Genomic DNA, 14,018 nt, shown 5'->3' on the forward strand with positions numbered 1-14,018 from the left:
AGATCCATCTTTTAAAAAGTTGTGGGATCTCAGTTCTCAGGTGGATTCCACTCAGTTTGTAGCAAGTCCTCAATCAGCTCGTCTTATTGTTGAGATATCAAGAACTTGACACACTGTGTGTGTGTGAAACAAAGCTCATTTATTTGACATTGATACAGTTTAAGCTCCAGCCCAGTTATAGGGGTTACTAACATCAGCTGAAACAAACCCCAACTGTCAGACTGAACATGGTTCAGTCCTGGATGTGATTAACAGCAGCAATAACAGCAGAATCCAACCCCTGCAGTCACATGTGAACTCGCTGGTGTCCGCAGGCTGGATGACTGAGTGAATCCCTTCCCACACACGGAGCAGGTGAACTGTCTCTCCCCAGTGTGAACTCGCTGGTGTGTCCGCAGGTTGGATAAATGAGTGAATCTCATCCCACACTCGGTGCAGGTGAACGGCCGCTCCCCAGTGTGAATTCGTTGGTGTGTCAGCAGATCGTTTGAGCTTTTAAAGCTCTCCTCACACTCAGAACATTTAAAAGGTCTCTTATTAGTGTGAACCAGTTGGTGTGTCCAGAAGTTGGATGACTGAGTGAATCTCATCCCACACACAGAGCAGGTGAATGGCTTCTCCTCAGTGTGAACTCGCTGGTGTTTCTGCAGGTGGAAAGAATGAGCAAATCCTTTCCCTCACTCAGAGCAGGTGAACGGCCTCTCCCCAGTGTGAACTCGCTTGTGTGTCAGCAGGTTGGATGAATGAGTGAATTCTTTCCCACATACGGAGCAGGAGAATAACCTCTCCCTGGTGTGAGCTCGCTTGTGTTTCAGTAGGTTGGATGAGTGGGCAAATGTCTCTGCACAGTTAGAGCACCTGAACGGTCGCTCGTCACTGTGAACTCGCTGGTGTGTCAGCAGGTGGTTGGATTGAGAAAATCCCTTCCCAGACAATGAGCAGGTGAACGGCCTCTCCCCAGTATAAATTTGCTGTTGTTTCAGCAGGTTTGATGATTCTTTGAAAGTCTTCAGGCAGTGAGAGCTACTGAACGATCTCTCCCCAGTGTGACTGCGTCACTGAGTTTCCAGCTGGGATGGGTAATTGAATCGCTCCCCACAATCCCCACATTTCCACGGTTTCTCCGTGGGGCAGGTGTCCTTGTGTCTCTCCAGGTTCGACGATCAGTTGAAGCCTCGTCCACACACAGAACACGTGTACGGTTTCTCCCCGCTGTGAATGGTGCGATGTTTTTTCAGGCTCTGTAACTGGTTAAAGCTCTTTCCACAGTCAGTGCACTGGAACACTCTCACTCGGGTGTGTGTGTCTCGGTGCTTTACCAGTCACACTGATGTTTGAAAGCTTCTCCCACAGGCAGAACAGACAAACATTTCTCCTTCCACATTCACAGGCCGATGATATTCGGGTCCTGATGAATTGAGTGACTGTCAGATCTTGACCTGATGTTTGGTTAGAGTTTGTGGTCTGTAAATGCTGCCCTTCTCACAGCCTGTACAAGGAGTTTACAAAAGTCATCACTGCAAAGCAAGGATAGAAAATCAGAACAGACAATTCTAGGTGCTGACTCTGGCTGGGTTCAGTTCTACACTCAATGGTTGCTCTCCCTCTCCTCCCCTGAAGGTGCTGACTCTGGCTGGGTTCAGTTCTACACTCACTGGTTACCCACCCTCTCCTCCCCTGAAGGTGCTAACTCTGGCAGGGTTCAGTTCTACACTCACTGGTTCCCCTCCCTCTCCTCCCCTGAAGGTGCTGACTCTGGCTGCGTTCAGTTCTACACTCACTGGTTCCTCTCCCTCTCTTCTCCTGAAGGTGCTGACCCTGGCTGGGTTCAGTTCTACACTCACTGGTTCCCCTCCCTCTCCTCCCCTGAAGGTGCTGACTCTGGCTGGGTTCAGTTCTACACTCACTGGTTCCCCTCCCTCTCCTCCCCTGAAGGTGCTGACTCTGGCTGGGTTCAGTTCTACACTCACTGGTTCCCCTCTCGCTCCTCCCCTGAAGGTGCTGACTGTGGCTGGGTTCAGTTCTACACTCATTGCTTCCACTCCCTCTCCTCCCCTGAAGGTGCTGACTCTGACTGGTTTCAGTTCTACACTCACTGGTTCCCCCCACCCCTCCCTCTCCTCCGTTGAAGGTGCTGACTCTTGTAATGTATATACCTTTAAGGGGGGAACTATCTTTCACAGCTCATGTATACTGCAGTACCGGCAGTGACCACACCTGTATATAGCACTGAGTAGTAATCTGTACAGATCAGTTCCACTGTGAGCCACGTTGAGTAAACACCTGTTGTACCGTTCTCCTGCAGTCTGTGTCTTATTAACTCTTATATAGGTGGAGCTGTTGCTAAACCCGAAACACTACAGTGTAGTGTCTCCCACCCTTCCACCTCCTCTAACCTTTTAGGGGTTAGGGGAAGTTGAAAAGGTAGGTTCAATTTATTTTATTTCAGGAGCCTAACCTAGGTGGAAAAGGTTCCAGGACAGGAGGCGGCAGTGAAAATACAACACCAGAAAACAGGTAGGTGACTGGTTGGTGAGTACTTTCACAAACTTATTCTAAGTAGAATTCAATAATTAAGCTAAATCGTAGTAAATAAAAAGGTATTGTAAGGGTTAAGTCATGGAAGGGCAGCTCAGACCCGTGTCATGCTCCTCCTGTGCCATGTGGGAAATCAGGGACACTGTCCCTGACAACTATGTGTGCAGGAAGTGTGTCCAGCTGCAGCTCCTAGCGGACCGCATGGCGGCGCTGGAGCTGCGAATGGACTCACTCTGGAGCATACGCAATGCTGAGGATGTTGTGGATAGCACATTCAGTGAGTTGGTCACACCGCAGGTAAAGGCTAGCTCAGACAGTAAATGGGTGACCAAAAGGCAGGGTAAAGGCAGGAAGGTAGTGCAGGAGTCACCTGCGGTCATCTCCCTCCAAAACAGGTTTACCATTTTGGGTACTGTTGGGGGAGATGACTTATCAGGGGAAGGCACCAGCAGCCAGGTTCAGGGCACCATGACTGGCTCTGCTGCACAGAAGGGCGGGAAAAAGAGGGATAGGGCTATAGTGATAGGGGATTCAATTGTAAGGGGGATAGATAGGAGTTTCTGTGGCTGAGACCGAGACTCCAAGATGGTATGTTGCCTCCCTGGTGCAAGGGTCAAGGATGTCTCGGAGCGGGTGCAGAGCATTCTGAAGGGGGAGGGGGATCAGCCAGTTGTCGTGGTACATGTAGGTACCAACGATGTAGGTAAAAAGAGGGAGGAGGTCCTACAAGCTGAATTTAGGGAGTTAGGAGCTAAATTGAAAAGTAGGACCTCAAAGGTAGTAATCTCTGGATTGCTACCAGTGCCACGAGCAAATAAGTTTAGAGAGAGTAAGATAGATAAGCTAAATACGTGGCTTGAGCAGTGGTGCAAGGGAGAGGGATTTAAATTCTTGAGGCATTGGAACCAGTTCTTGGGGAGGAGTGACCTGTACCAAGGGGACGGTCTACACCTGAACTGTGAGGGAGCCGATGTCCTCGGGGTAATATTTTCTAGGGCGGTTCGGGAGGATTTAAACTAATTTGGCAGGGGGATGGGAACCTAGGTAGTGGAAAAGAGGGAAGTCATATGAAGTCAGAAATAGATGGTAGAAAGGTGAGAAGCAATAAGCAAAGGAGAGAAACACAAAGGGCCAAACTAATTCATAATGAGAGTGTGAAAAAAGCAAGCCTGAAGGCTTTGTATCTTAATGCTAGAAGCATTAGGAACAAGGTGGATGAATTAGTTGTGGAAATAGAGGTAAACAAGTATGATTTGATTGGGATTACAGAAACGTGGCTGCAGGGTGGGCAAGGCTGGGAACTTAACATCCAGGGATATACAATATTTAGGAAGGATCAGCAAAAAGGTAGGGGAGGTGGGGTAGCATTGCTGGTAAAGGAGGGGATTAATGCAATGGAAAGGAAGGATATTAACTCGGATGAAACGGAATCTGTATGGGTAGAAATGAGAAATAGCAAGGGGAGGAAAACGTTAGTGGGTGTGATATATAGGCCTCCAAATAGTAATATGGAGGTGAGGGAAGGCATAAAAAGGGAAATTAGAGAAGCGTGCAATAAGAGCACAGCTGTCATCATGGGTGACTTTAATTTACATATTGATTGGACTACCCAAATTAGTAAAAATTCTGAGGAGGAGGAATTCCTGGAATGTTTTCGGGACGGTTATCTGGACCAATATGTCGAGGAGCCGACTCGAGATCAGGCCATTTTAGACTGGGTATTGTGCAATGAGAAGGGACTTATCAGCAATCTTCTTGTACGAGGCCCCTTGGGTCAGAGCGATCATAATATGATCGAGCTCTCAGTCGAGATGGAGAGTGAGGAAATTGAATCAGCGACTAAGGTCCAGAACTTAAATAAAGGGAATTACGAGGGTATGAGACGGGAATTGGGTAAGATTGATTGGGTGGTGTTTCTGGGGGGATTGACAGTGGAGAGACAATGGCAAGCATTCAAAGATAGAATGGAAGAATTCCAGAACATGTTTATACCGGTTTGGCATAAAAATAAACCTAAAAAGGTGACTCAACCGTGGATAACGAGGGAAATTAGGGACAGCATAAAATCAAAAAAAAGGGCATATCAACTGGCAAAAAAAAGCACCAGACCGGAAGATTGGGGGCAGTACAGGATACAGCAAAAGAGGACAAAGGGATTAATCAGGAAGGGGAAAATAGAATACGAAAGTAAACTTGCAGCAAACATAAAGACAGACTGCAAAAGCTTTTATCGGTATATCAGGAGGAAAAGACTGGTAAAATCCCAAGTCGGTCCCTTGCAGTCCGATTCGGGAGAATATATAATGGAGAATAAGGAAATGGCAGACCAATTAAACTCATACTTTGGTTCTGTATTCACAAAGGAGGACACAAATAACCTCCCAGGAATATCGGCAAACATAGGGACTAATGAGAGGGAGGAGCTGACAGAAATTAGTATCTCTAGGGATATGGTGTTGGGTAAGTTGAGGGGACTGAAGGCCGACAAATCCCCGGGGCCTGATAAACTACATCCTAGGGTACTTAAGGAGGTGGCCCTGGAGATAGCAGATGCTCTAAGGATCATCTTCCGGAACTCCATTGACTCGGGAACAGTACCCGTGGATTGGAGGGTAGCTAATGTTACCCCAATATTTAAAAAGGGGGGTAGAGAGAAAGCAGGGAATTATAGACCAGTAAGCCTTACATCGGTTGTGGGCAAAATGCTAGAGTCCATTATTAAGGATAAAATAGCGGAGCACTTGACAAATGGGGAAAGGATCGGACAGAGTCAACATGGATTTACAAAGGGTAAATCGTGTTTGACTAATCTGCTGGAATTTTTTGAGGAAGTAACTGGTAAAATAGATGGGGGAGAGCCAGTGGATGTGGTGTACCTTGACTTCCAGAAAGCCTTCGATAAGGTTCCACACAAAAGATTATCATGCAAAATTAAGGCTCATGGAATTGGGGGCAAAGTATTAACGTGGATAGAGAACTGGCTGGCGGATAGAAAACAGAGAGTTGGAATAAACGGCTCGTTTTCGGAGTGGCAGGCAGTGACCAGCGGGGTGCCGCAAGGATCTGTCCTGGGACCCCAGCTGTTCACAATATATATAAATGATCTGGATCAGGGAATTGGATGCAATATTTCCAAATTCGCTGACGACACTAAACTTGGAGGAGGGGTGGGCTCTGATGAGGATGTCAGGAGGCTACAGTGCGATTTGGACAGGTTGGGGGAATGGGCGGATACGTGGCAGATGCACTATAATGTGGATAAATGCGAGGTTATCCACTTTGGGGGTAAAAACAGGAGGGTAGATTATTATCTAAATGGCAATAGATTGGGAGATGGGGAAGTGCAGAGGGACCTGGGTGTTCTTGTGCACCAGTCACTGAAGGAGAGCATGCAGGTGCAACAGGCGATTAAGAAGGCAAATGGTATGTTGGCCTTCATATCAAGGGGGTTCGAGTATAGGAATAGGGATACCTTACTACAGCTGTACAAGGTGCTGGTGAGACCGCATCTGGAGTATTGTGTACAGTTTTGGTCGCCCCATCTGCGGAAGGATGTTCTTGCCATGGAAAGAGTGCAACGGCGATTCACCAGGCTGATACCTGGAATGGCGGGAATGACCTACGAAGAGAGATTAAATAGTTTGGGCTTGTACTCACTGGAGTTTAGAAGATTGAGAGGGGATCTCATCGAAACATATAAAATTATGGCAGGCCTGGACAGGCTGAACTCAGAGAGAATGTTTCCAATGGCCGGGGAGCACAGAACCAGGGGCCACAGTCTAAAAATAGCGGGCAAATCATTTAAAACAGAGATGAGGAAGAATTTCTTCACTCAAAGAGTGGTGAGCCTGTGGAATTCCCTGCCACAGAGGGCTGTGAAGGCTAATTCAATAAATATTTTCAAGAGAGAATTGGATATATTTCTGAAGGCTAAGGGGATTAAGGGTTACGGAGAAAAGGCGGGGACCGGGTACTGAACTGGTAAGATCAGCTATGATCTCAGACGAAGATCAGCCATGATCTCATTGAATGGCGGAGCAGGCTCGAAGGGCCGAATGGCCTACTCCTGTTCCTATCTCTATGTTTCTATGTTTCTATTATACACAGACACAACATTGGCGACAAGGCAAGTTCGAACCTACCTGCAACTCTGCATCACCTCCCAGGGATTCGTTCTTGGAGATCAGTGGATTGGAGGTCAAGGCAAGAGAATCGGGCGTTGACCACGGGCATCCACCCAGTCATCCAGCAGAGACTTGAGAATTGCGGGGGAGGCTGTCGAGAGCCAGGCTTGGCTTTCCAGTCGAGGTGGTCCAGCGAAACGGGCTGGCAACAGGTAGTGCGCAGACCATTCCCGGACAGCGGCGGGCTAGAGCCCGACCGAGCGGCACAGCAAAGGGCCGAGCAGCGTCGACGGGGGAGAGAGAGAGAGGGCAGAACGCACAGGGCGCAGCCGGTGTTCAGGGGCCGAGCAGCATCAAAGAGAGGGAGAGAGAGATGCGCAGAAACCCGTGGGGCACCACCATTGCCACGAGAACCGCCGGGAGTGGCGTTGGCAGCAGCGGGGGAGGAAGGAAAGCGCGGGAGACGCCATTTTAAGCCATTGGGAGATGCCATTTTAAACCACACCCAAAATGCCGAAGAGTGGCAGTATCACCGCATTTGACAATGAAGTCGAAGATTGGACTTCATATGTTCAACGAATAGAGGTATACTGCAAGGCAAATGAGGTGTCAGATGACAAGAAAGCGTCGGTATTGTTAAATTTAATGGGTGCAAAGACGTATGGTTTATTGCAAAATCTAGTAACCCCAACGAAGCCAATGGAAAAGAGTTTTGAAGACATAGTAACGATACTACAGGAACATTTAAACCCCACACCGCTGCTGATAGCAGAAAGATTCAAGTTTCACAAACGGAACCAGCATAAGGATGAAAGCAATGCTGATTATTTAACAGAACTGCGCAAACTATCGAAACACTGCCAGTTTGGAGCGGGACTGGCAGATACCTTAGGGGACAAGTTTGTGTGTTGGCTTCAAAGTGAAGGAACCCAGAAACGACTTTTATCTGAAAAGGACCTTATGCTGGAAAAAGCTTTCAGCATTGCGGTATCATATGAAGCAGCAGCACGGGGCGCTGCAGAGATACAACAGAGACCGCAAGAATATGGCACAAACGAAATGTCATATGGAACAGAGAAGTGCTATCGCTGCGGCAGAACAACACACGACCAGAATGATTGCTGGTTCAAAGACAAAGTGTGCAAGACAGTGTGGAAAAGTAGGACACATAGCACGAGTCTGCAGGTCGGGAAAGAAAACCAGCAATAAGAAACCTACCAAAGAAAAGTACAAGAAGGTACATAAGATGATGGAGAATAGTTCAGATGAACAAAAGAGTGATAACGACTCCGAAAGCAGGGAACTGAGTTGCCTGAAACTACATAATGTGATCACAACGGAGGATCACCGAACCATTTGGGTCACTCTCAAGATAGCAGGAGTCCAGATAAAGATGGAATTGGACACAGGATCAGCCCTAACAGTCATAAACCGATGGGACTACGAGCGGCTATTCTCACACATACCCTTGAGAGACACAAAAATTATTTTGAAGACATACACGGGGCAAAAAGTCTACCCCAAAGGAAAAATAAGGGTGACCGTTATATATAACGGTAAGGAAACACCAAAACTAGACCTGTATGTATTGCAAGATGGAGGACCACCATTACTGGGACGTGAATGGATCCAGAAAATACAACTGGATTGGCATTCCATGCAGGCACTGACTGTGGCTGACAAAAAGGATGTCGACGTCACACCTGGGCGACTGTCAAAGATCCTAACTGACGTGAAAGAAGTGTTCCAGCAAGGACTCGGAACACTAAAAGGCATGACAGCGCCGATTAAAATTGAAGAAAACGCAGGCCCAAAATTTTTTAAGGCCAGACCGGTACCTTATGCGATCCACCCAGCCGTCGAAGCAGAGCTGGAGAGTCTGGAATGTTCAGGTGTACTGTCCAAGGTAGACTGGAGTGAGTGGGCTACACCCATCGTCCCTGTGATGAAAAAGTCATTGAGCAGCACGCCTGGGGAACCAAGGAAGGTTCGCATCTGTGGGGACTTTAAGGAAACAGTGAACCCGGTCCTTCACACCGTACAATATCCACTTCCGCGGATTGAAGATATTTTCTCCTCGCTATCTGGAGGGAAACGCTTCACTAAGATTGATCTGGCCCAGGCGTATCTGCAAATGGAGGTAGAAGAAGCATCAAAAATATACCTCACAATCAACACCCATAAAGGTCTCTACCAATACAACCGGCTGGTATTCGGGGTAGCATCAGCTCCGGCTATTTGGCAGAGGGCAATGGAACAAGTCTTGCAAGGGATCCCAGGGACCCAGTGTTATTTGGACGACATCCTGGTCACGGGCAAAAATGACAGTGATCACCTTGCCAACCTGGAGCAGGTGCTCACTAGATTGCAGGATTATGGGCTCTGAGCTAACAGCCCCAAATGCGAGTTTTTTAGAAAACAGATCTCGTATTGTGGCCACGTTATCAATAAATAAGGGTTACATAATTCCCCAGAGAAGATTGAGGCAGTAGTCAAGGCTCCAGCACCGGAAAATGTGTCACAACTGAGGTCGTTCCTCGGGCTGGTAAACTACTACCATAAGGTCTTGCCAAATTTGACTACAATACTACACCCACTGAACACCCTACTGCAAACTGGGGTGCCATGGAAGTGGAGTGACGAATGTAGACAAGCTTTCCAGAAGAGCAAAACACTAATCACATCGAAAGAAGTATTGGCCCATTACAACCCAGCATTACCAATTCGGTTGGCATGTGATGCGTCACCCTACGGCATTGGAGCGGTGCTGTCGCACAAATTCTCGGACGGCTCAGAGAGGCCAATAGCTTTTGCATCATGATCACTATCCTCAGCCGAGCGTAACTACGCCCAGATTGACAGGGAGGCCCTCAGCCTAGTGTGGGGAGTGAAAAAGTTCAATCACTATCTGCACGGGCAGAAATTCACCTTGCTGACTGATCACCAGCCTCTTGTCTCCATTTTTAATCCGAAGAAGGGTGTTCCGGTGATGACTGCGCAACGACTACAAAGATGGTCACTTTTTCTAGGGGCGCACCACTATGAGATTGAATATAAGAGCACGAAACAGCATGGAAATGCTGATGGTCTATCATGCCTGCCACTGCCGACTGCGGAGGAAGCACCAGCAGTGGATCCTGTCGAAATATTCCATTCGACTATAGTTGAATACCTACCAGTAACTAACGCTTGTATCAAAAAGGAAACCCGAAATGACCCGACACTGTCTCGGGTATATGATTTGATGGTGAAGGGATGGCCAGCACATGGCGACTCACTGTTGCCAGCATTCTCGACAAGGAGAGAACAGCTGTCAGTGTGCCGGGGGACCTTGATGTGTGGATCCCGAGTGGTAATTCCACCCAAGTTAAGGGATAGAGTGCTCAATGAGCTTCATGAGGGTCATCTGGGAGGGGTAAAAATGAAAAGCCTAGCCAGGGCTTATGTGTGGTGGCCAGGAATCGATAAACAAATCGAGGACCTGACCAAGAGTTGCTCAGGATGCCAGAAAGTCCAAAATGCACCACCACAGGCCCCTCTACACCCATGGAGTGGCCCTCGTCACCATGGCAACGGGTGCATATTGATATTGCTGGTCCATTCATGGACTCAATGTTTTTAATAGCCGTGGATGCGCACTCGAAATGGCCTGAGGTCATCAAAATGTCCTCCACCACCACAGAGAAAACTATTGCAGTCCTACGGACCATTTTTGCCAGGAATGGCTTGCCAGAACAGATTTGCTCCGACAATGGACCACAGTTTGTGTCCGAAGAGTTCCGGAGGTTCTTGAAAAAGAATGGGGTAAGGCATTACACATCCCGCCCGTATCATCCAGCCACAAATGGATTGGCTGAGACATTCGTACAAACCTTTAAGAAGGCAATAAAGGCTACGTACAATGGCAACATTCTGCTGCAGCACAAGTTGGACAATTTCCTGTTTGCCTACCGGAATGCGACACATGCAGTCACCAACCAGGCCCCAGCCATGATGTTCTTTAACCGAAGGTTAAGATCTCGCCCGGATTTGGTTAGACCAAACGTACGAAGAGATGTTGAGAGTAAGCCAACAAGGAGCTTCAATGTAGGGCAACCAGTCTTGGCCCACGACTACCGAACAGAAAAATGGCAGCCAGGGACAATATGCACACGGCAGGGCCCCCTAATGTACACAGTGGACGTTGGGGAGAGCATCGTGAGACGCCATGCTGACCAGATCCTAGAGTCACAGGAACAAGTCAACCCCATGCCTCGCCCATACGTACCTGGTGATGAACCCGATGTACAGGTCGCACCTACCCCAGAAACAGTAGCATCGGAAGCTGATGAACCAACCGACGACAGGGGGCCAGAATCGCCTCCGCACCAAGAGCAAGACACTCGGGAAAGGCGCGATCCAGAAAGGATCAGGAAGCCTCCCCAAAGACTGAATATATAAATAGACTATTTTCAGCTAATGTTGCATGTTAAAAGTGTTAATGTAATTAGTTTGATATTTAATTGTTTAATGAGTGTTATGGTACTGTTAATCTAAAAGGGGAGGAATTGTAATGTATATACCTTTAAGGGGGGAGCTATCTTTTACAGCTCATGTATACTGCAGTACCGGCAGTGACCACACCTGTATATAGCACTGAGTAGTAATCTGTACAGATCAGTTCCAGTGTGAGCCATGTTGAGTAAACACCTGTTGTACCGTTCTCCTGCAGTCTGTGTCTTATTATACACAGACACAACAACTCTGGCTGGGTTCAGTTCTACACTTCCTGGTTCCCCCCCCCCCCCCCCCCCCACCGTCCCTCTCCTCCCTTGAAGGTGCTGACTCTGGCTTGGTTCAGTTCTACACTCACTGGTTCTCCTCTCTCTCCTCCCCGGAAGGTGCTGACTCTGGCTGGGTTCAGTTCTACACTCACTGGTTCTCCTCTCTCTCCTCCCCTGAAGGTGCTGACTCTGGCTGGGTTCAGTTCTACACTCACTGGTTCTCCTCTCTCTCCTCCCCTGACGGTGCTGACTCTGGCTGGGGTCAGTTCTACATTCACGGGTTCCCCTTTCCTCCTTTGAATTTGCTGACTCTGGCTGGGTTCAGTTCTACACTCACTGGTTCCCCTCTCTCTCCTCCCCTGAATGTGCTGACTCTGGCTGGGTTAAGTTCTACACTCACTGGTTCCCCTCCCTCTCCTCCCTGAAGGTACTGACTCTGGCTGGGTTCAGTTCTACACTCACTGGTTCTCCTCTCTCTCCTCCCCTGACGGTGCTGACTCTGGCTGGGTTCAGTTCTACACTCACCATTTTCTCTCCAATCTCCATGTGTGAACCTCGACAGTGAGTGTCGACAGGCTGTTCCACTGTCCTCACCTGAGGCCTCACACGTGCATTTTCCAGCAGGGTCACTGGACCCTCCTCCCAATGGCTCAGTGGGTAAAGGCACCGCCCAGTGCGACTGAGTCACAGTAACAGGAGGGGCCCAGTTATAACCTGTCTGTGTATCCTCCCCGTCTAATTCCCAGTAAAAGCTGTTTACAAAAGTCATCATAGTAAGTAGGAACATAGGAGCAGGAGTAGGTCATTCAGCCCCTCGAGCCTTTTCCACCATTCAATGTGGTCATGGCTGATCTGTATCCTAACTCCATCTTCCCATCTTCCACACATTCTGTAACCCTTACTATCCTCGCTTAACAAAAATCTCACACACATCGTTTTGAAATTTTCATTTGGTTCCCAACCTCAGCAGCTTTTGGGGGAGAGAATTCCAGATTTCCGCTACCTTTTATGAATATAAGAGGTAGGAGCAGGAGTCGGCTTATCGGGCCCCTCGAGCCTGCTCTTTCCCGCCCGATCCCCATATCCCTCGATTCCTTTAGAGTCCAAATTCGATCTCAGTCTTGAATATTCTCAATGACTGAGCACCCACAGCCCTCTGGGTAGAGAATTCCAAAGAGTCGCATGCCTCATCTCAGTCCTAAATGGCCGACCCTTATCCTGAGACTGTGACCCCTGGTTCTCGACTCTCCAGCCAGGGGAAACAGCCTCTCAGCATTTGTGTGAAGTTGTGCTTCCTGACATCACTCCTGAATGGCCTGGGTCTAATTTCAAGGTTGTGTCCCCTTGTTGTGGACTCCCTGATCAGAGGAAATAGTGTTGTGGACTCCCTGATCAGAGGAAATAGTTTCTCTCTATCTACCCTGTCAACTCCTTGAATCATCTTAAACACCTCAATTAGATCACCCGTAATCTTCTATATTCAAGGGAATACAAGCCCAGTCTGTGCAGCCTGTCCTCATAATTTACAAATCTCAGCTCTGGAAGTACAGGATAGAAATTCTCAACAGACAGTTCTAGTTTCTCGGGAACATTCTTTCCTCTCTTGCCCCTCCTAAGCTGTAAATCCACCATCCCACACACTCTCCCCCATCCCACACACACCCCCCCGTCCCACATACTCTCCCCCGTCCCACACTCTCCCCATCCCCACACTCCCTCCCCATCCCCCACACTCTCCCCCATCCCACACACTCTCCCCCGTCCCGCACACTCTCCCCCGTCCCACACACTCTCCCCATCCACACACTCTCCCCCGTTCCACACACTCTCCCCATCCCACACACTCTCCCCGTCGCACACACTCTCCCCGTCCCACACACTCTCCCCATCCCCCACACTCTCCCCATCCCCCACACTCTCCCCCATCCCACACACTCTCCCGTCGCACACACTCTCCCCGTCCCGCACACTCTCCCCCGTCCCACACACTCTCCCCATCCCCCACACTCTCCCCGTCCCACACACTCTCCCCCGTCCCACACTCTCCCCCGTCCCACACACTCTCCCCGCCCCACACACTCTCCCCCGCCCCACACACTCTCCCCATCCCCACACTCTCCCTCCCACACACTCTCCCCATCCCCCACACTCTCCCCGTCCCACACACTCTCCCCCGCCCCACACACTCTCCCCCGTCCCACACACTCTCCCCATCCCCCACACTCTCCCCCGTCCCACACACTCTCCCCCGTCCCACACACTCTCCCCGTCCCACGCACTCTCCCCGTCCCACACACTCTCCCCCGTCCCACACACTCTCCCCCGTCCCACACACTCTCCCCCGTCCCACGCACTCTCCCCCGTCCCACACACTCTCCCCGTCCCACACACTCTCCCCCGTCCCACACACTCTCCCCTGTCCCACACACTCTCCCCCGTCCCACACACTCTCCCTGTCCCACACACTCTCCCCCGTCCCACGCACTCTCCCCCGTCCCACACACTCTCCCCCGTCCCACGCACTCTCCCCGTCCCACACACTCTCCCCCGTCCCACACACTCTCCCCTGTCCCACACACTCTCCCCCGTCCCA

At 49.5% G+C, this 14,018-nt stretch overlaps 1 protein-coding gene and 1 pseudogene across 3 annotated transcripts in view; one reads left to right on the plus strand and one right to left on the minus strand.

The window, feature by feature from the left end:
* LOC147118975 (uncharacterized) overlaps positions 1–14,018 on the plus strand; it is a 305,332-nt gene that overhangs the window by 24,754 nt on the left and 266,560 nt on the right. The gene's annotated exons all lie outside the window — the stretch shown is intronic.
* Positions 1–14,018, minus strand: part of LOC147118976 (uncharacterized) — a 206,694-nt pseudogene that overhangs the window by 9,056 nt on the left and 183,620 nt on the right.

Source organism: Somniosus microcephalus, chromosome 4, assembly GCF_052327205.1.
Source record: "Somniosus microcephalus isolate GS21.2 chromosome 4, FLI_Smic_1.0, whole genome shotgun sequence".
Lineage (NCBI taxonomy): Eukaryota > Metazoa > Chordata > Chondrichthyes > Squaliformes > Somniosidae > Somniosus > Somniosus microcephalus.